The 22533-nt window shown below is 41.7% G+C and overlaps 2 pseudogenes; both read right to left on the bottom strand.

The window, feature by feature from the left end:
* Positions 1 to 8670: 8670 nt before the first annotated feature.
* On the bottom strand, positions 8671 to 9298 carry LOC148034428 (serine/threonine/tyrosine-protein kinase HT1 pseudogene; annotated as a pseudogene).
* Positions 9299 to 9399: 101 nt separating this feature from the next.
* LOC148034427 (serine/threonine/tyrosine-protein kinase HT1-like) lies at positions 9400 to 22211 on the bottom strand (annotated as a pseudogene).
* Between the last annotated feature and the right edge of the window lie 322 nt (positions 22212 to 22533).

Genomic DNA, 22533 nt, shown 5'->3' with positions numbered 1-22533 from the left:
TAGGCTTTGCATAAGAGCCAATGAATCTTTGGCTTGGTCATGCTATGGATGGCATGAACCCATTCAGTCTCCCCTCAACTTCTTACAATGTATAGCCTCTAGTCCTTGTTAACTATAACATCCCACCATGGCTTTCTATGAAGAAAGGACACTGATCCTTAGCTTGCTTGTTCCTGCTGACCGGTTCCTGGCCACTACAAAGTCAAGAATATGGACGTCTATCTCCATCCATTAGTCGATGAGCATAAGATTTTGTGGGAGAAGGGAGTGTCACCGTGGAAGTATGAGCAAGCGTGATGGTCGGTGATCCGCCAACATACAAGCCATTCTCATGTGGATCATGCATGACTTTTTAGGATTTGGAGAGTATTGAGGTAAGTAGGCTTGCATTCTGGTTGGTCATATCTATCATATCTATCATATCTATCATAGCTTGTTCAAGTTTGTATTCATAGGATAGAGGTGTTGGGACATGTCTGGTTACCTCAGGTTATTATGCATGTCCATTGTGTGGGCCACAGTTAGACTCTCGACGGTCACGAACTGTGAAGAAGATGGTATATCAAGGATATGCCACTTTCTTACCAGAGGGTCATTAACTGAGAGAAGGTTTTCTTGGATGACCTCCAGCACAAATGAATACCCAAAGCTGGTACAAGTTGAAAATGGACCACACGGAGTCGCAACCAAATGGAATGTGACAATTCTCAGTTTTCTATGAGCTGCCATATTGGATCCACTTAAAGATCAACCACATGTTGGATCCCATGCATATTCTCAAGAATGTCGGTAGCTTACTATGAGACCACATCAAAGGAAAGAGAAATACCGCAAGGGCATGAAGGGATTTGAAGGAGGTCATTTGGCCATAGTCGAGTGCTGATGGTCGCTTGCAACTACCACATGCTCCTTGGGTTTTGTCCACTAAGGAAGAGTGTATTGTGAAGTAAATTATCAGGTCTACTGCACTCCGACGATTATGATACGCTCTCTCATATTTGCATTTTCTAAAGACGACCAACTATCAAGGCTAAAATCCCATGATTGGCATAAGATATGTTAGGTTTGTAGTACAAATGGATTGTAAGTGACCTGTGTATTTTGCAATTTTGAGTGTACTTGATGTTCATAATGCTTCTTCATTTGTGGCAGTTTGTACTACTGATCGCGATCGCATGATGCCTATACGAGATGGATGTTCTTCTTGAAGTGCTTCATGAAAACCCTGAAAGGCTTTGTGCGATAATGAGCTTATCCAGAAGATAGCATGACAAAAGGTTGGTAGGTGTATGAGGTGTTAGTGCATATTTTACAGTGACTATCAATGGTGGATTCAAACAAGAGTATTTTATGGCCATTGAAAGACAATGATAGACCGACCGAAGATGTGGTTGGAATGGGGATAGAAAAAAGAATGGATACTACAATCAAGGAGAAAGTGAATCTTTTTTGTATGTTGTACCATGCCTCCGTGGGGACGTAACTCGCTAGTTACGAGCAAGCAAGGAAGGATCAAGAAGAAGCATGATCCAAATTTTGACATAGTATGTGCCATTAACCATTTTGATATCTTGAGGGCATAGAGGAGATGCTGTAGTTTATGTCTATGTGATGGTTACATGGAGCTTTGATCGCGGCCTCTTGACATCCTAGTTTATGAGATCCACATGGAGTAGGACATAAATTTACAGCTGAAACTTTACAAAAACTGAAAATTGGTGATACTTTCATTTTTTTGCCTACAGAAAGGTCTTGTTTCTTAGAGATGTTGTTAAGGCATGGGAAAGCCTTTGTGTTTCAGCTAGATGAAATTGGATGTGTTGATCAGACCATAGTTGCACCTATGGTGATCTTTACAGTACCTCATGTGCCATGGAATTTAAAGCATATTCTACTACCTCTAGCATATTTTCCTAAGTCGTTGGAGCTTTTGAACGAGAAGATTAGGATGCAGATTTTGGAGTCCTCTTCAACTCCATATTTGAATCGGTGGTTTAGTGTTCCAAAGAAGAATGGTTCTTTGAGGTTTATATAGGATTTGCAACCAGTTAATAAACTACTAGATATCGATCGAAAACTCTTCCTAATCGCGCTAGTTGTTCTCACGGCTAAAACTTAATCTTGACATGTTGGCAGCTTCTTGCTCCACTATGCTATTGATCAGGCTGATTAAGTCCAGCAACAATGTCTCTCCAATGATGTCAATCCATCTATACTCTTTAGCCTTCAACATCTTGGCTCTCTCTTTGGTCCTACTAATCGAGGTTCTTAGTAATCCTTCTAAGTATGAGGGTCATCTCCTACTAGTGGGTTATATTCACTTATTATGACTTGGTTTGTTTCTTCTTATTACAACCAGTCCTCAACTTATGTGTGCGTGGTGCTCTTTTTCATGCATGGTGCAAAACCAAGCTTTCAGCTTTCAAGTGCACTTCAAGTATCAAAACAATGTGAGGTGCGAATGCTAGATGAATAATGTAGCTCTCGCTCTCCCCTCATTTTAGTTTTAGCCAGTTCTAACCATGATTGTTGGCTGCTCTCTACTACGTCTGTCAATTTGGTCAAGGTGTAATTAGGGTCTGCATGCTGATTTGGAACACTAAGCAAGGGTGGATATCTAATGGTTAGCTAGTGGTCACTTCTGGGTCATTAGGTCATTGTTTCTTCTCTTTCTTACATTTGAAAGCCATTCAACTCGTTTGTAAGGCTTCTAGACATTTGTTGAGATTGGGCCAAGGTTTATTAGGGTGGTCTGAGGATGTCAATTTTACTTAATTTCACATTCAGGCTAAGTGCTCTAAGTTTCCAATATTCGAGTCCTAGACTCAGACGTGTCTGAGGTGGAGAAAACTGAATACAAATAGGCGCAATGGTCGAATGGTCGAGTCCTACTCTCTAAATGACATGTCACTGGGTGGGCCAAATCTGAGTGTTTGATTGTTTGAGTGTCCAAAGGGTGGCCGTCCAAGGCCCACCAGACTCGACTGTCCGAGACCAGGTTGTCTTGTCCAAATGTGGCCATCTAAAGCTGAGATGTCAGAGTGGACACTAGTGACTCAAATGTCCGAGTTTCTCAAGACTCGACTGTCTAAGGCCTGCAGTTATCGTCTGAGTGCAGTGGCAAGTTGCCAAATGATGAGAAATCCTAAAAAAACCTACTCGCACCTTACTAATGACTGCAACAAGGTGGTGACACTGATCAACAAGCATTAGACAACATCTAGAACATACCAGGAGGGCTCAAGGATACGAGAATGTGAATCAATGAACAAATCTATGCTCCTGCCCTATAGCTCTCTCTTTCTCTCAAGCTCTCTCTCTCTCAACTGAATGCACACAAATGAGCCCTCTCTTTGCCCTCTTGGCCTCTCAAACCCCTGGTGTTAGATATGATCAATGCCCCATCCTCATTAGGTGCTGCCAATGATCCATAGTTCTCAAAGTTGTAAGGCCCCCATTATGAGGAGAAGCCAAATGTGAGCCTGGACATTGGTTGAGTCCTGACTTGTATATCAGATGAGGTCTATGTGACCGGATGGCAAAAAGGTGACTATTGTGGATCTAATCTTTGGGTTAGATAGAGTGGTTAAGCTGGTAGCAACTCGATGGTAAAGGGAATATTCCCTGGAATATTCCCTGACCGACTAGTGGAGGCTTATATGGTAGGTCGGTCAGGCCAACCTCACGGCCTTTGCAGGCTATAAAAGCTAAACCCCTTCACAACCATCAATCACTCATCTTTCACCGAGTCAGAGTTGTTGTTTCAGCTATCCTTAAGCTCTTCACCTATCTTCTGTCTAGATCACCATCTAAGCTTCACACAGTGGAAGCGCACGGGTGGACATAGCCATCTTTGTATCAGTTGTTTGGAGTTAAAGAATTTTATTGATTCTCCTCTTATCTGTTGTGTACTTTCTATCTCTTTCTCAGATTTTGTTCACTGCGCCATGTAATATTTTACACCTGGTTATTCAGTCTTCCACTCCCCTTCTTCTCTCTATGCATTGAAGCTCTCTTTTCCCTGTTTGTTCCTTGTTTTGGACATGCTATTAATAGAATACACCCTATTGTGCATTTCTTTGTTTTTTCTAATTTTTATCTTATCTAAATGCATTCAAATTACAAGTAATAACTCACACTACTTCAATCTACTTTTGTAAATCCAAAAAATCACAAAAACTTACTTGCAAAGGAGATCGAATACCTCTTCAACTCCCTCGTTTCCTACCTATCTCAAGCACTGGTTCGGGGAAAACCCTACTTCAATGCTCGATTAGAAGAATATAAGCACTGAAAGCTTGAATCCATCGATCCCAATAATGGAATGAAAATGTGGGAGCCTTCATTCGACTACCAAGATCCACGGACCACTTATTGCTTCAAGCATTTCAAGACAAATGCTTTGGCCACCTCTCACATAGCTTTACATGCTCTTGATCCTACGAGTATAGTGAGCTTACCTTGATTCCCAATTGAGTAGCCTCATCCCTCAAGCACTCCAGTAGCTCCATGATCCGAGATGTGAGCTCAAGTAAGCTCAATCCTCTACCTCCAAGCTCCATCCTTCATATCCGTGTGTGAGACAAGAGAAGAGAAGAGAAGAGAAAAGAAAAGAAGAGAAGAAGAGAAAAGAATATGGAGAGATTCTTCCCCATGGTTTCTCACCCTCACTGACTCCCTCACACTCTCACACTCCCTCTTTTAAACTCAAGCACAATCACAAGAAAGGAGAAGAGAAGAAGAGAGCCACTTTAGCCACACAGTAAGAATGAGCTTCTCTAGTCACTTTTTGACTTTTATACATGCCCTCATCCTTTTGGGCATTCATCCCCTTTTTCTCATGTCTTTCCTCTTTTTCTCATGTCTTTCCTCATGTCCTAGCCAAGGTCTTCTTTCCTCATGTCTTTCCTCTTTCCATGGTTCTTTTTCTCTTGCACTTCTATATTTACAATTTGCATAGAAGGGAGCCAGTGGCCCTCCTTTCTATAATGAATTATATTGTGCCCTGTGCTTTCCTTGCTAGAATATTTGGTGCACCTTGCTAGAATATTTGGTGCTCTCCTACATTTTTTCTGAGCTTGCCTTCGTTTCTACTTTTCTCACCTGGTCAGAATGAGATTCTCTATTCACTTTTTGATATGGACTTCCTTAGTATTCCTCTAATTCTTTTTGGACTGTATGGTTTGTAACATGTCTATAGTAGCCTGTCTTTTAGTACTCCAAATGGTTTAACCTTCATTCCATTAGCAAGCATGACATTAAAGCTTACAGTCTCCATTATGAACACAATGGAGACCATTCGTTTGCTAGGTTATTCTGTGGCGGTGACTAGAATTCCCTTAAAGATACTGTGCATGTCGGTAACATAGTCATGGATATCATGTTTGTCCTTTTAACTAATGTTCATTAACCTAAGGATGAGGTTGTCAGAGTATCCTGTCTCAAAGAATCTCTTGATAAAGCAACTCTTGAGGTTATTGAAGTCATTGCATTTGCATTGTTTAGACTAGTGTAACACATTCGTCATTTGTCTCCTAAGCAAAGTCCAAAAGCTTGTGCACATTGAGCAAGGTTTGAGAGGCTCTTAGCCCTATATACTTGCTCAAATTGTTTCACAAAGCTGTATGGGTCATTGTTAGACTAATACTTGTCATGTTGCTTAGCAACCACAAGTATCTTCGTCTAGCTCCTGGAATTCAAGGTGAGTTCTAGTCTTGCTAGCAAGGAAGTTGTCAGGGCTACTCCACTTTGTTTTGTAGTCATGTTATCTAAGAGTTGCTTGGTGAGAAGCTCGCTAAGCATAAGATCACTTCTAGTGCTCTCTCCCTCTCATCGTTTAGTCCTATCCTATTTTGGTTGGCGAGTGCTAAGACATATTGGACTTTATGCATTTCTATGTCAAGACTTAGTGTTAGGTAGCTCTTGGTGTCAGCTAGCTCTGGTTAGAAACGCTTTCCTTGCCAACCTTCTCCCTTCCTCTAGATTGGCTATGATGTCCTTGGTTGGTCTATCGTGATGCTCCATTTTGGTTTGCCAGCGGTCATACACCCGGTCATCAGTTTGCTAGATGTTGAGTGGGAATTCTCCTAAGTCAAGCTTGTCATTTTTCAGATTGGTATTAGCTCCTGACATATTGCTAGCTTTTTGAGAAACTAGGGTGTCGACCAAATTGATCAAGCTGGTTAGAGATGCATCCCTAATCATACCTATCATTGTTGCTCCCTAAGTCAGTTGGCGATTCGAGTCTCTTAGTATTTGGTGATTGGAATCCGTGGCCACTATTTAATGTTTGGGGGTCTCCTCCTACTAGTGGGTTCGTTCAGCTTATCTTATCTTGTGTGAATCCCTTGTTATTCAAAACAATCCTCAATGTTACATGCACTCAGATGCTAGTGGGGTGCTCCTCAATGTGCACAGTGAGAAATCAGGCTTTCAGCTTTTTTGGTGTACTCTAAGTGTTTATGTGATAAACTATGTGAATTGAATCGCAATCAATGCAGATCACACTCCCTTTAATGGATTTGAATAGTGCTAGTTGTTCTATGTAGGTGGCAACCGCTTGCACTCATCTACTCTAGGTCCTTGCTATATGCTTGAAGTGTGGTTTGAAGGATAAGAGGTTCAGATTGTCCATCCGGATCTCTATTGGAGTATGGTTAGTGACCAGAGTTGCTCCTAGACTATCGCATCTCAACTCTCGAGTCAATTAGCTCTATCGCCCCATTCACTCACTTGGGATTTATTGAGGTGTCCTACAACTAGGGCTTGGCCTCTTCAGGGTCTAGTGAGGTCAAAGTTTGTTAGAATTTGATGTTTGATTTTCCTATTTGATTTGCAGGTTTTTCATTTGATTCCCAGAAATGGACGTTGGATTATGGATTGTCTGTTTGGGCTGTCCGAGTCCGGATGTCTGAGTCTGAGTAGCAAGGCACTCAATTTTTTGAGTATGAGTGATCTTGTCCGAGTCTCAACTATTGGAGTCCGAGTGGAATCGTGCTCGATTGTTCGAGTCTGAGTGAATGGCCATCTGAGAGACTGAATTAGATATAGGATTGGAGTCCAAGACTCAAACTCGGATGGTTTTGTGGTTGTTCGAGTGGACTTGTAACTCAGATTGTTCGAGTGGTACCGAGACTCAGATGACTGTGGAATTTATTCGAGTACAGTGGCTGGGGGTCCAAAATGATGAAAAATCACTTAAATACTCATGGTTCCTATCCTAACATTGCAATCAGGGTCCTGACTAGGATCAACAAGCATCAGTTGACACTCAAAGCATACTTGTAGGGCTTAGGGATGCGGGAATGTGAATCAATGAATGAATCTATACTCCTGCCCTGTAGCTCTCTCTCTCTCTCTATCAAGGTCTCTCCTAATTGAAATGCACACAAATGATCTCTCTGTGCTCTCTTAGCTTCTCAAACCCTTTCTCTCTTCCTATGTTACTTCCCCCTTCTCTCTCTTTGTTGTCCTAATGCCTTGGAGCTCTCATTTCCCTATTTTTCCCCTATTTTGGGCCTCCTATTATAGTAAGAACCCTACTTTGTATTTCTTTGTTTTCCTTGTTTTTTTCTTACCTAAATGCATCCAAATCAAAAGAAACCACTTACACTAATTCAATCTACTTATTTAAATCCATAAAACTACTTACGAGTGTAGTGAGATTACTTCCATGCTCGATCGAGTTGCCTCCTCCGCCACACTGTCGTATTGCTGCGCATCCGAGATGTGAAATCTACCCAAAACTTGTGTGTGTGGGATTTGATACTTTGTACATACTTAGTTGTTATGTTTGCATCTTTATTCTGCGTGGTAATATAGTAAAGAGGGGCTAAAAAAGGATACTGTTGTTGGCAGTGCATCGGTTGGTATGTATGCCATGTGTGGTTTATTTGCAGAAGCAAAGGCTACTTTCAAAGAGTTGCATCACCATGGCCTTGCAATTTTACAAGAAAATGGATGTTGAAGAGCAAATTCTCTGGATATTGGTCGTATATTACATTCTGATGTTGTGGAAGCCTACCAGAAGCAGAACATGTGCTTGTAGAGTGGACTGGTCGTGATGAGGTGTCATGGACAGCATTGCTCTCAGCATATGTTGAGCACGGTAAATGTAACAATGCTTTAAAATTGTAGAGGCAAATGCAAGAGGAAGGGGTTTGGCCAGTTCAGCTGGAGTTAATGATTGTTCCTACTCTTCAAGCATGTGGCCTCCTTGTGGAGTCAGATGAAACCCCTATTTATGGGAAACAATCAAGCCAAATTATGGCTTTAGGAATTGGTGAGGGATTGCATGTTGATGCTTTAAGAAAGGGTTGGAAAAGAGGACAAAAACAGAGAAAGTGAGAGAGATAAAAGAGGGGAATGGCACAGTCTGAAAAAGACTGTATAGTGTGTTCAAATTAGCAAAAGCAAACGACATATCAAGAGATGTAGAGAACAAGCGCAAGATAATTATAATCTACCAGGTGCAGAAAGAAAAAGCTCCAAAAATTACGGGCTATAAGGTTTAACCGGTCACGAGAGAACAGCTCTTATGGGGGGGGATATTGATAGCAACACAAAAAAATCCTGGTCTGTCTTCTGTTAGCTTTTCTTGGATGGGTAGAAAGGAATGTACAGGTGCAGCAGAAAGTGATCGAAGTTGTCTCTGATCTGGCTGAGCACTCCTCATGTTTTTTCTAAATGATGTGTTGTGTTGCGCATTGTTGGTGTTGCTGAGAGGGTGTCTGACATAAAAACAGGAGCTCAGGCAATTAACTAGAGTTTCTAAAAAAGGTGAAGGAGGGAGAGGCCATGGTAGGAACATCGAATCAACTTGTGATTGACAGCTACCTCTTATATCTTCTAATGTTACAACAACCTTTGAGAAATATGGCCTTTTGTTGGGATCAATAGCCCAGCATTGATGAACTAAATTTGCTAAAGGGCTCGGACAATTGAGTGGTAAAGGAGGTCTTGCCTGCTTGTTTAGCACAGCAAAAGCTGCTTGAATTGGAGATAAGCCTTCAAATGGTACCTGCCCTGTCAAAAGCTCCCATACTACCAACCCAAAGCTATAAACATTTGCTTTCCTGGAACAAGGCTTATCACTGAACATTTCAGGTGCCATCCAGTGGTAAGTTCCAATATCGTCATTCCTTAAACAATACCACTCTGATGCAAAACAAGCTACCCCAAAATTTGTGATCTTCACAGTCAGGTCCTCTCCCAAGAGCAGATTCTGTGACTTCAAGTTCTGATGCAACACACCTTGAGAATGCAGATACTCCATACTACGAGCTATATCAAGGGCCATGTCGAATACCAATTTCATTCCAGCCCTTATAGACCCCAGAGGAAGCTACTCTGTGATGATGCAGCATACTGGTGACTTTCTACATGCTCCAACAAACTTCACTATGTTTCTGTGATGAACTCTCGATCTGTTATGATGCCAAATTGAGAAGTTTGTTATTCAGTAAAGAGATCCTTGATTTTGGTCCAATGTTATTGGATTTTGTATGAATCCTTTACAATACTGGACATTATTTTGATATGTACCAAAACTGTTTCCTAAACCTCTTGTATACACCTCTGAGGATCCTCCGTACTTGTCCTTTATTGCTGCTGTAGCTATTCTGAGGGCTGAGACATACAAAATTGTTGTCTTAAATTGGATTCAGGATTCTCAAAGGCTGTGGATGTGAACATAGACAATAATTACCTGTCTGAATCAAAAGAACATGCTGTTATAACAGAGTTCAGCTTCTCCGATGTAAAAGAGGGAGTTGCTAAGCTAGAAACCTGTTTGTCTCATCAGTCTTTTGAAGAGTTGTTGGAATGTAAATATGAATGTTGTGGAGGTCGCCACTGTAAGCTGATTTGGCTTTCTATTCATCTTTAGTTTTATTGGTAGAAATAAAAACATAGACTTGACATCATTTTCTCATCTTGCTTATTTGCTTGATTGATCTTCTATCTTGGAATTTCTCAAGGACCTCTGTGGTTGCGACTTTGCTTTCGAAAACCCTTCGACATCTTTGGTGAACCTGACGTGAAAGCGTCACATAAATTTCAGGATGGGAGATACTTCAGGATCCATTTTAGCCTCTTCTACAATTCTAGCTTTGTCCTCTACTGCAACTCCATCATTGATTGCTGCTTCAAGTACTTCAACAGATGATCTAAAGAAGATTTTGTAAAATATGTCTATGTATATGCAGCTTAAAAATCAGCAGACACAATTGTATATGTAGTAGCAACAGCAATTGCATCAACAACATTTGTCTCAGCAAAGGCAACTATATTCGGAGCAGGAGAATGCAATCAGCGCGACTAAGGCGATTGAAGCAGTTGAGAATGAGAAGAAGCTATTTGATGGCCATAATGTTTCAGCTTACTTGAAGACGTATGAGATCAAGATGGGATTTTTTGGAGTACCAGCTAGAATTATGAGTAAGTATTTCCTTCGTCTTGTCACACCCGTCTTGAGGGAAAAAGTGACTGATCTTTTTATTCAAAATTCGCATTGGCAAGATTTTAAGAAGGCCCTGGAAGAAGAGTATTTCCTTGAGGACTTTGAGATGGCTACACGGCGGTCATTCCGAGAGTGGGTCTACATGCCAAACAAAGGTCTAGCTACTTCAGAGTTGATACGAGAATTCGAAGAGAGGTATAGTCAGCTTGATGCCATTGAACAAAGAGCATTGGATGTTGAGAAAGTTGAGCTTTTCTTGCAAGCTGCAGATCTTGCTCTTCAGGAAGAATTAGGAGAGCTTCTTGAAGATCGCACGAAGCCTATGGGTCTTAAAACGGATTGGCAAGATGCCCAGGATGCAGTCTCGACTTTGACCAAGAGGAGGATATGGAAGACCCGTCTACAGAATGGATCTATAACACCGACGCCGTCTTCTGCTCCTATGCCTGCTTCTATCCCTGTTATTTCTTCTCTTTCTCAGCCAGTTTCTTGGCCTATGCCAATGTCTACTATTTCTACTCCTCCTATTCCTCCTGCTCTAAGACCGATGCCGGCTCCTTCTGCTCCAAAACCATCCACTCCATCGGTGCCTTCCTCTCTTGATGATATAATCAAAGGCATAACGGATTTGACACTGGAGTCAGTTAAAGAAGAATTGGTGGAAAATTTGAAAGAGCAGTTTGCTTCGACTCCGCCTACTATTTCTTCTAGTGCTCCTATTGCACCTAGGAGTGCTCCTAGTGCACCTAGGAGAGATCGAAGATGTATTTGGTGTGATAGTACGGATCATCAGCATTGCAGGGATTGTGAATATTTTCAGGATGCAAGGAGGAAGAATTTGGTATTTTGGGGACAAGATGGTAAGATTTGGCTGACTGAAACAGGAGCTCCGCTTGCTACCAACTTTGGGAAAGGCAGAATGAAGAAGTTACTGGATGAAGTGGCTGCGCGTACTTCTTATGTGACAGCTAGAGGAGATGCTTCTGCATATGGAGTCCAGATTGAGAAAGGATCAGAGAATCAGTCAACATTATGAACTTATGCTATGGAGACAACAAACAAGGGAAAAATTCAGCAAACTATTTTGACTAGTGCAACCTCTAGCATGAGATCTGAGACAGGTTGGGATTCGCTTGTTGACAGGTACACTATTTATGCCTACTTGGCTAAGTCTCAAGGAGCAGATATACTTGTTGAGGAGAAGCGTAAGAGGGATGAAGAAAATCCAAGTGCAACTAAAAAGACTAGAGGGGGTGAGTTTGTTACTCCACCTACTGCACGACTGTCTTTGAGACCAAGGCCAAAACGACAGATGGAAGATGCTCAAAAGAAAGAAAAGAGGCAAGAGCCTAGAGAGAGAAAGCAGCCAGGGTTTAGATTGATGTCCGATATTGAGACATTTATGGACATGAAGAAAATCTTTAATGACAAGATACTTGGCAGTGAGGTGACTTTTACTATTTCTGAGGTTTTGGGCATCTCGAAAAGAGAGTTTCAAGGTCAGTTCCAAGAGGTCCTGAAGAGGAAAAGATATGCATTGCCTACTATTGATTCACAAAGAGTTTTGATTGGGGAGTTGGATGAGGTTATGGTTGAGAATGCTTCTGTTTTTCCACAGATTGAGAAGAGGGTTCAGCAATGCATTATGCTGAAACTGATGAGCCTGTCTTGATACCGCATAGTCACTTTTCGCGGAGTCATTGGGCTAGGGCAACTAGAGAAACGATGGTAAAAATTGGAGAGAAACAGGTGTCTTATGTTGCTTTGGTGGATCATGTTTCAGAGATAAATCTCATAGTTCGTGGAGTTTATGAAAGTAACAGATGGCCTTTGGATGTAGACCATGGGTGGCGTATGAGAGCCGCCAACAACACTGCAGGTGATTTGTATGCTGCATGTCCCAGTGTCAGGGTTTCTATTGGAGATGTAGAGGAGGATTTCCATTTCTTTGTGCAGGATTCATGCTCATATCCCATAATTCTTGGACAGCCATTTATCATAGAGATGCGCATGGAAACAAAAGTAATGGATGATGGATCTGCTTATGCACGAATTTGCAGTAAAGATGGCATGAGAGTAGTTCAGTTTATTGACTGTGTGTGTGAACCATGTTAGAAATAGGGATACTATTAGAGATGCACCTTTGCCCACTGTGAGGGATTCGGGTTTTCATTAGGTACCGCCGTCTCACGAGACGACGGTGGTACAGAGCAGAGGAGATTGGAGTTCTCGCCTCCTGGCAGTAGTGTTTTCTCCTCCAGTTTTGTTGGGATTTCAGCAAACAGTTCGATGAGCTATCAGAAGACTTCTAATTGCCTAGAGCTGCCAGGCAGTACATATGCAGGAAGGATAACAATTTGAAAAAAACAGGTATTTTAGAGGATGATGAGCATATAGATGGGATATATGATAGTATGATTTGTGCGGATACGATGACAAAGATGGAAAATATGCTGAAAACTAATATGCAGAGCTGTCACAGTAATGTATTGGTGCAATCCCTGGACATGTTTCATGAAATTGCAGATTTTGTGTCACAGATAGAGTCAGAGGCTGAGGTGACTCAGCAAAAAGTATTTAGTGCTGAAGAAATTCAGCAAATAGAGTTTGCGGCTAATTATGATTAGCTTACAGAGACACAGAGGGCTGAAAACTTTCAGCCAACAGAGTTTATTGCTGAAATATTTCAGCATCTAGAGTTTAGGGCTATTCCTATGCAGTCCATAGAGCAGAGGGTTGAGAATATTCAGCCGCCACTAGAGTGCAAAATTGCTGATTTAAAGTAAGATTTGAGTAACGCAAAGGATCATAATGAAGCCAGGGTTGACACGAAATACAAGACTGTGAATAAGAAGGTGAAGCCGATAGCTGTACCGCTTCCACCTAACAATGATCAACAAATAGAGAGGGCTGCCAAATAGCCAATTTTGAGGAATCCAGAGCATATAGGCCATAAATTTTCAGCAGAGACTCTTGCTGAATTAAAAATTGGAAATGGTGATTTCTTGCTACCCACAGAGAAGCAATGCTTTCAGGAGATGCTTGAGCGACATGGAAGGGGGTTTGCTTTTTTCCCGCATGAGATTGGATGTGTGAATCCGGATATTGTTGCTCCTATGGTGATCTTTACTATTCCTCATATTCCATGGAACCTCCGACCTATTCCAGTGCCTAAGGCACACCTGTCAAAGCTGATTGATTTGTTGAATGAGAAAATCAGGATGGGAATCCTAGAGCCTTCATCTACACCATACTCAAATAGGTGGTTTACAGTTCCAAAGAAGAATGGTACTCTTTGATTTATACAGAACACGCAGCTAGTAAATAGAGTTACTATCAGGAATGTTGGTATAGGTCCAGTTGTGGATGAGTCTGCATAAGCATTTGCTTGACGTGCCATCTATTCTTTAGGTGATTTGTATTCGGGATATGATCAGTTTCAGCTGGCTTTGGAAAGTAGGGACATAACCACTATGAGAACTCCTATTGGGCTTGTCAGGATGTGTATCTTGCCTCAAGGTGCCACTAATTCTGTTGCGCATATGATGAATGCCATGCATAAGGTTCTTCGTGATTACATACCTCAGCTTACCATGCCTTTCTTGGATGATGTGCCCATTAAGGGGTGTGCAGAAGAAGAGAAGAATGAGAGTCTAAATGAGCAAGGATGCAGATACTTTGTGGCTGATCATATTTCAGCTTGTGAGAAGATTTTGGCCAGGTTAGAAGAAGTGAACTTGACATTATCAAGGCAAAAATTTATTTTTGGAGTAAATGAGGTTGTCATTGTTGGACATATGTGTGGATATTATGGTAGGAAACCCTCACCTGAGAAGGTGGATGCTATAGGCAAGATTACGGAGTATTGTTCTACCACTTCAGAGGTGCGGAGATTCATTGGAGCTTGTGCGTTTTATATGATTTGGATACCCCATTTTGCACACATAGTAGATTGTTTATATCAACTGCTTCGAAAGGGGCAGAAATTTTATTGGGATTAGAGCCACACTAGAGCCATGCGGAAATTGAAGAAGTTATTGCAGATTGCTCCTACTCTCAGGAAAGCGGATTACAATTGCGGTAGATCTATTGTATTGACAGTTGACACTAGTCCAATTGGCATAGGTTGGGCTGTGGGTCAAGATGATGCAGATGGAAACAGGTATGCTATTCGGTTTGGGGCGAAAGTCCTAAACGAGAGACAGAGGAGATATCCACGGACTTTGATATGGCTACACGTCGGTCATTCCGAGAGTGGGTCTACATGCCAAACAAAGGTCTAGCTGCTTAAGAGTTGATTCGAGAATTTGAAGAGAGGTATAGTCAGCTTGATGCCATGGAACAAAGAGCATTGGATGTTGAGAAAGTTGAGCTTTTCTTGCAAGCTGCAGATCCTGCTCTTCAGGAAGAATTGGGAGAGCTTCTTGAGGATCGCACGAAGCCTATGGGACTTAAAACGGATTGGCAAGATGCCCAGGATGCAGTCTCGACTTTGACCAAGAGGAGGATATGGAAGACCCACCTACAGAATGGTTCTATGACGCGAACATCGTCTTCTACTCCTATGCCTACTTCTATCCCTGTTATTTCTTCTCCTCCTCAGCCAGTTTCTTGGCCTATGCCAGTGCCTACTGTTTCTACTCCTCCTGTTCCACGACCGATGCCAGCACCTTCTGCTCCAAAACCATCCACTCCGTCGGTGCCTACCTCTCTTGATGACATAATCAAAGGCATAACGGATTTGAAACTGGAGTTAATTAAAGCAAAATTGGTGGGAAAATTGAAAGAGCAGTTTGCTTTGACTACGCCTACTATTTCTTCTAGTGCTCCTACTGCACCTAGGAGTGCTCCTAGTGCACCTAGGAGAGATCGAAGATGTATTTGGTATGATAGTACGGATCATCAGCATTGCAGGGATTGTGAATATTTTCAGGATGCAAGGAGGAAGAATTTGGTATTTTGGGGACAAGATGGTAAGATTTGGTTGACTGAAACAGGAGCTCCGCTTGCTACCAACTTTGGGAAAGGTGGAATGAAGAAGTTACTGGATGAAGTGGCTGCGCGTACTTCTTATGTGATAGCTAGAGGAGATGCTTCTGCATATGGAGTCCAGATTGAGAAAGGATCAGAGAATCAGTCAACATTATGAACTTATGCTATGGAGACAGCAAACAAGGGAAAAATTCAGCAAACTGTTTTGACTAGTGCAAGCTCTAGCATGAGATCTGAGATAGGTTGGGATTCGCCTGTTGACAGGTACACTATTTATGCCTACTTGGCTAAGTCTCAAGGAGCAGATATACTTGTTGAGGAGAAGCGTAAGAGGGATGAAGAAAATCCAAGTGCAGCTAGAAAGACTAGAGGGGGTGAGTTTGTTACTCCACCTACTGCACGACTGTCTTTGAGACCAAGGCCAAAACGACAGATGGAAGATGCTCAAAAGAAAGAAAAGAGGCAAGAGCCTAGAGAGAGAAAGCAGCCAAGGTTTAGATTGATGTCCGATATTGAGACATCTATGGACATGAAGAAAATCTTTAATGACAAGATACTTGGCAGTGAGGTGACTTTTACTATTTCTGAGGTTTTGGGCATCTCGAAAAGAGAGTTTCAAGGTCAGTTCCAAGAGGTCCTGAAGAGGAAAAGATATGCATTGCCTACTACTGATTCACAAAGAGTTTTGATTGGGGAGTTGGATGAGGTTATGGTTGAGAATGCTTCTGTTTTTCCACAGATTGAGAAGAGGGTTCAGCAATGCATTATGCTGAAACCGATGAGCCTGTCTTGATACCACGTAGTCACTTTTCGCGGAGTCATTGGGCTAGGGCAACTAGAGAAACGATGGTAAAAATTGGAGAGAAACAGGTGTCTTATGTTGCTTTGGTGGATCATGGTTCAGAGATAAATCTCATAGTTCGTGGAGTTTATGAAAGTAATAGATGGCCTATGGATGTAGAGCATGGGTGGCGTATGAGAGCCGCCAACAACACTGCAGGTGATTTGTATGTTGCCTGTCCCAGTGTCAGGGTTTCTATTGGAGATGTAGAGGAGGATTTCCATTTCTTTGTGCAGGATTCATACTCATATCCCATAATTCTTGGACAGCCATTTATCATAGAGATGCGCATGGAAACAAAAGTAATGGATGATGGATCTGCTTATGCACGAATTCGCAGTAAAGATGGCATGAGAGTAGTTCAGTTTATTGACTGTGTGTGTGAACCATGTTAGAAATAGGGATACTATTAGAGATGCACCTTTGCCCACTGTGAGGGATTCGGGTTTTCATTAGGTACCGCCGTTTCACGAGACGACGGTGGTACAGAGCAGAGGAGATTGGAGTTCTCGCCTCCTGGCAGTAGTGTTTTCTCCTCCAGTTTTGTTGGGATTTCAGCAAACAGTTCGATGAGCTATCAGAAGACTTCTAAGTTACCTAGAGCTGCCAGGCAGTACATATGCAGGAAGGAGAACACTTTGAAAAAAACATGTATTTTAGAGGATGATGAGCATATAGATGGGATGTATGATAGTATGATTTGTGCGGATACGATGACAAAGATGGAAAATATGCTGAAAACTGATATGCAGAGCTGTCACAGTACTGTATTAGTGCAATCCCTGGACATGTTTCATGAAATTGCTGATTTTGTGTCACAGATAGAGTCAGAGGCTGAGGTGACTCAGCAAAAAGTATTTAGTGCTGAAGAAATTCAGCAAATAGAGTTTGCGGCTAATTATGATTAGCTTACAGAGACACAGAGGGCTGAAAACTTTCAGCCAACAGAGTTTATTGCTGAAATATTTCAGCATCTAGAGTTTAGGGCTATTCCTATGCAGTCCATAGAGCAGAGGGTTGAGAATATTCAGCCGCCACTAGAGTGCAAAATTGCTGATTTAAAGTAAGATTTGAGTAATGCAAAGGATCATAATGAAGCCAGGGTTGACACGAAATACAAGACTGTGAATAAGAAGGTGAAGCCGATAGCTGTACCGCTTCCACCTAACAGTGATCAACAAATTGAGAGGGCTGCCAAATAGCCAATTTTGAGGAATCCAGAGCATATAGGCCATAAATTTTCAGCAGAGACTCTTGCTGAATTAAAAATTGGAAATGGTGATTTCTTGCTACCCACAGAGAAGCAATGCTTTCAGGAGATGCTTGAGCGACATGGAAGGGGGTTTGCTTTTTTCCCGCATGAGATTGGATATGTGAATCCGGATATTGTTGCTCCTATGGTGATCTTTACTATTCCTCATATTCCATGGAACCTCCGACCTATTCCAGTGCCTAAGGTACACCTGTCAAAGCTGATTGATTTGTTGAATGAGAAAATCAGGATGGGAATCCTAGAGCCTTCATCTACACCATACTCAAATAGGTGGTTTACAGTTCCAAAGAAGAATGGTACTCTCTGATTTATACAGGACACGCAGCCAGTAAATAGAGTTACTATCAGGAATGTTGGTATAGGTCCAGTTGTGGATGAGTTTGCATAAGCATTTGCTTGACGTGCCATCTATTCTTTAGGTGATTTGTATTCGGGATATGATCAGTTTCAGCTGGCTTTGGAAAGTAGGGACATAACCACTATGAGAACTCCTATTGGGCTTGTCAGGATGTGTACCTTGCCTCAAGGTGCCACTAATTCTGTTGCGCATATGATGAATGCCATGCATAAGGTTCTTCGTGATTACATACCTCAGCTTACCATGCCTTTCTTGGATGATGTGCCCATTAAGGGGTGTGCAGAAGAAGAGAAGAATGAGACTCTAAATGAGCAAGGATGCAGATACTTTGTGGCTGATCATATTTCAGCTTGTGAGAAGATTTTGGCCAGGTTAGAAGAAGTGAACTTGACATTATCAAGGCAAAAATTTATTTTTGGAGTAAATGAGGTTGTCATTGTTGGACATATGTGTGGATATTATGGTAGGAAACCCTCACCTGAGAAGGTGGATGCTATAGGCAAGATTACACAGTATTGTTCTACCACTTCAGAGGTGCGGAGATTCATTGGAGCTTGTGCGTTTTATATGATTTGGATACCCCATTTTGCACACATAGTAGATTGTTTATATCAACTGCTTCGAAAGGGGCAGAAATTTTATTGGGATTAGAGCCACACTAGAGCCATGCGGAAATTGAAGAAGTTATTGCAGATTGCTCCTACTCTCAGGAAAGTGAATTACAATTGCGGTAGATCTATTGTATTGACAGTTGACACTAGTCCAATTGGCATAGGTTGGGCTGTGGGTCAAGATGATGCAGATGGAAACAGGTATGCTATTCGGTTTGGGGCGAAAGTCCTAAACGAGAGACAGAGGAGATATCCGCAAATCAAGAGGGAGTTACTGTGGATTGTTACGGCTCTCAAATGTGACAAGGAGCACTTTATTGGAGCTTTATTTGTGGTAGAGATAGATTGCTTGCCATTGATAGGTATGATTATGAGTTACTCTACTCCGGATATAGCTATGCTGAGATGGATTGCATACATCAAGTCATTAAATCCAGAATTTAAACACATAGCAGGGAAGGATAATCCAGTGGTGGCAGATATGATGTCTAGAGCCAGATATGATGATGAGGAGACACTACTTGCAGAAGAGGATGATGCAAAAATTTCAGCCGCTATGGTTGATCATGTTTGCCATGTCTATGATATTGTGGCTTTCATAGAAGAACTCTATGTTGGAGATTGGTTGCAGATTGGCAAGTACCTTAGTACACTAAACAAAAGAGATGAATGGACAGATGAAGAGTTCAAGAAGATCAGAAGAAAAGCCTATGGTTATTTTCTCAAGGACGGATTTTTTTGGAAGCATTCGAAGAAAAGAGGTGGATTACCTTTGCGGGTTGTCTGCAATAGAGTGACACAGTTACTGGTGATGAGGGAGTTTCATGAGAGTCCTTGGGCTAGTCATAGAGGAGTGTGGGCTACTTATGGGAAAATCAAGGAGAAATATTGGTGGAAAGGCATGTATAGAGATGTTTCTCACTTTGTAGAGACTTGTAGAGACTGCCAGATGTATTCGGTAGTGCATCATCGAGATGAGCTTCATCTGACCTATCCGCTATGCATTCATTATAAGTGGGTAGTTGACTTGGTTACTATGCCTATGGGTCTATGGGGCAGATGAGGTATATTGTTTTGGCTAGACAGGATCTTACCAATCATGTTGAGGGCAGACCTTTGAGAACGAAGACCACTAGTGCAGTGTGTAAGTTCTTATTGGAAGAAATTTTCTGCAGGTATGGCTATGTGGGTAAGATCACTACGGATTGCGGTGAATTGGATGCAGATGAAGCTAGGGAGTTTTTCTCTCAACTAGGAATCAAGTTGGCTCTAACCACAGCATACAATCCAGAGGGAAATGGGAAGAGTGAAAGAGGACATCCACCGATAGTGAAAGCATTAGCTAAAGCATGTAGAGGACGGATTGGAGAATGGCCAAGACTTCTACCATTTACTTTGTGGGCTGATCGTACGACTCATAGTGTTACCACAGGATATATGCCCGAAGAGTTGATGTATGGTCAGAAACCAGTTATGCCGACTGAGACTTGTGCTTTGACTTGGTCAGTTTTACCTTGGCAGGAGGATTTGACGAGACAGGAGCTCTTAGCGCTTCGGATTCGGCAGTTGGAGAGAAGACCAGAGGATATTCAACTAGCTATTGACAGGTTGAAGGTTGCTAGACTAAGAAATAAGAACAGGTTTGACAGCAGGCATCGCTTGCGGCCTAGAGCAATAGAAGAGGGAGACTAGGTATTAGTCTTTGATAGCAGCCTTGAAAATCAGTATACTGCACTTTGGAAGATGGTGAAAAGATGGTTTGGGCCGTACATAGTCAGACATGTCTTTGATAATGCAACATATGAGCTGACAGAATTGGATGGGACAGTGCTTAGAGTGCCTATTGTAGGAAAAAGAATCAAGATTTTCAAGAAAAGAGATGATGAGCATTATGCAATGGAAGAATTTGCAAGAGAAGAGCAACAAGAAGAAACTTCAATAGAAGAGACAGATGATATGACTGATTATCTTGTTGATATACCGGAAATGCACAATGAAGAGATTGATCTGTTTGTGGAACTTGATGATAATGATCATGGGTAGTTGGCCCATCCGGAGGATGCACAGGATTAGAGGGGGTGGATGTCGTATTGCTGCGCATCCGAGATGTGAAATCTACCCAAAACTTGTGTGTGTGGGATTTGATACTTTGTACATACTTAGTTGCTATGTTTGTATCTTTATTTTGCGTGGTAATATAGTAAAGAGGGGCTAAAAAAGGATACTATTGATGGCAGTGCATCGGTTGGTATGTATGCCATGTGTTGTTTATTTGCAAAAGCAGAGGCTACTTTCAAAGAGTTGCATCACCATGGCCTTGCAGTTTTACAAGCAAATGGAGGTTGAAGAGCAAATTCTCTGGATATTGGTCGTATATTACATTTTGATGATGTGGAAGCCTACCAGAAGCAGAACATGTGTTTGTAGAGTGGACTAGTCGTGATGAGGTGTCATGGACAGCATTGCTCTCAGCATATGTTGAGCAGGGTAAATGTAACAATGCTTTAAAATTGTAGAGGCAAATGCAAGAGGAAGGGGTTTGGCCAGTTCAATTGGAGTTAATGATTGTTCCTACTCTTCAAGCATGTGGCCTCCTTGTGGAGTCAGATGAAACCCCTATTTATGGGAAACAATCAAGCCAAATTATGGCTTTAGGAATTGGTGAGGGATTGCATGCTGATGCTTTAAGAAAGGGTTGGAAAAGAGGACAAAAGCAGAGAAAGTGAGAGAGATAAAAGAGGGGAATGGCACAGTCTGAAAAAGACTGTATAGTGTGTTCAAATTAGCAAAAGCAAACGACATATCAAGAGATGTAGAGAACAAGCGCGAGATAATTATAATCTACCAGGTGCAGAAAGAAAAAGCTCCAAAAATTACAGGCTGTAAGGTTTAACCGATCACAAGAGAATAGCTCTTATGGGGGGGGTATTGATAGCAACACAAAAAAATCCTGGTCCGTCTTCTATTAGCTTTGCTTGGATGGGCAGAAAGGAATGTATAGGTGCAGCAAAAAGTGATCAAAGTTGTCTCTGATCTGGCTGAGCGCTCCTCATGTTTTTTCTAAATGATGTGTTGTGCTGCGCATTGTTGGTGTTGTTGAGAGGGTGTCTTACATAAAAACAGGAGCTCAGGCAATTAACTAGATTTTTTAAAAAAGGTAAAGGAGGGAGAGGCCATGGCAAGAACGTTGAATCAACTTGTGATTGACAGCTACCTCTCATATCTTCTAATGTTACAACAACCTTTGAGAAATCTGGCCTTTTGTTGGGATCAATAGCCCAGCATTGATGAACTAAATTTGCTAAAGGGCTCAGACAGTTGAGTGGTAAAGGAGGTCTTGCCTGCTTGTTTAGCACAGCAAAAGCTGCTTGAATTGGAGATAAGCCTTCAAATGGTACCTGCCTTGTCAAAAGCTCCCATACTACCAACCCAAAGCTGTAAACATCTGCTTTCCTGGAACAAGGCTTATCACTAAAAATTTCAGGTGCCATCCAGTGGTAAGTTTCAATATCATCATTCCTTAAAAAATACCACTCTCACGCAAAACAAGCTACCCCAAAATCTGTGATCTTCATAGTCAGGTCCTCTGCCAAGAGCAGATTCTATGACTTCAAGTTCCGATGCAGCACACCTTGAGAATGCAGATACTCCATACTACGAGCTATATCAAGGGCCATGTCGAATATCAATTTCATTCCAGCCCTTATAGACCCCAGAGGAAGGTACTTTGTGATGATGCAGCATACTGGTGACTTTCTACATGCTCCAACAAACTTCACTATGTTTTTGTGATGAACTCTCAATCTGTTATGAAGCCAAATTGAGAAGTTTGTTATTCAGTAAAGAGATCCTTGATTTTGGTCCAATGTTATTGGGATTTGTATGAATCCTTTACAGTACTGGACATTATTTTGATTTGTACCAAAACTGTTCCCTAAATCTCTTGTATACACCTTTGAGGATCCTCCGTACTTGTCCTTTATTGCTGCTGTAGCTATT

This window comes from Lygodium microphyllum, chromosome 6, assembly GCF_053477565.2.
Source record: "Lygodium microphyllum isolate KBCC chromosome 6, Lygodium_microphyllum_v1.1.10, whole genome shotgun sequence".
Lineage (NCBI taxonomy): Eukaryota > Viridiplantae > Streptophyta > Polypodiopsida > Schizaeales > Lygodiaceae > Lygodium > Lygodium microphyllum.
Note: the sequence above shows the minus strand (reverse complement) of the source record. Positions and strands in the feature narration are given on the sequence as shown.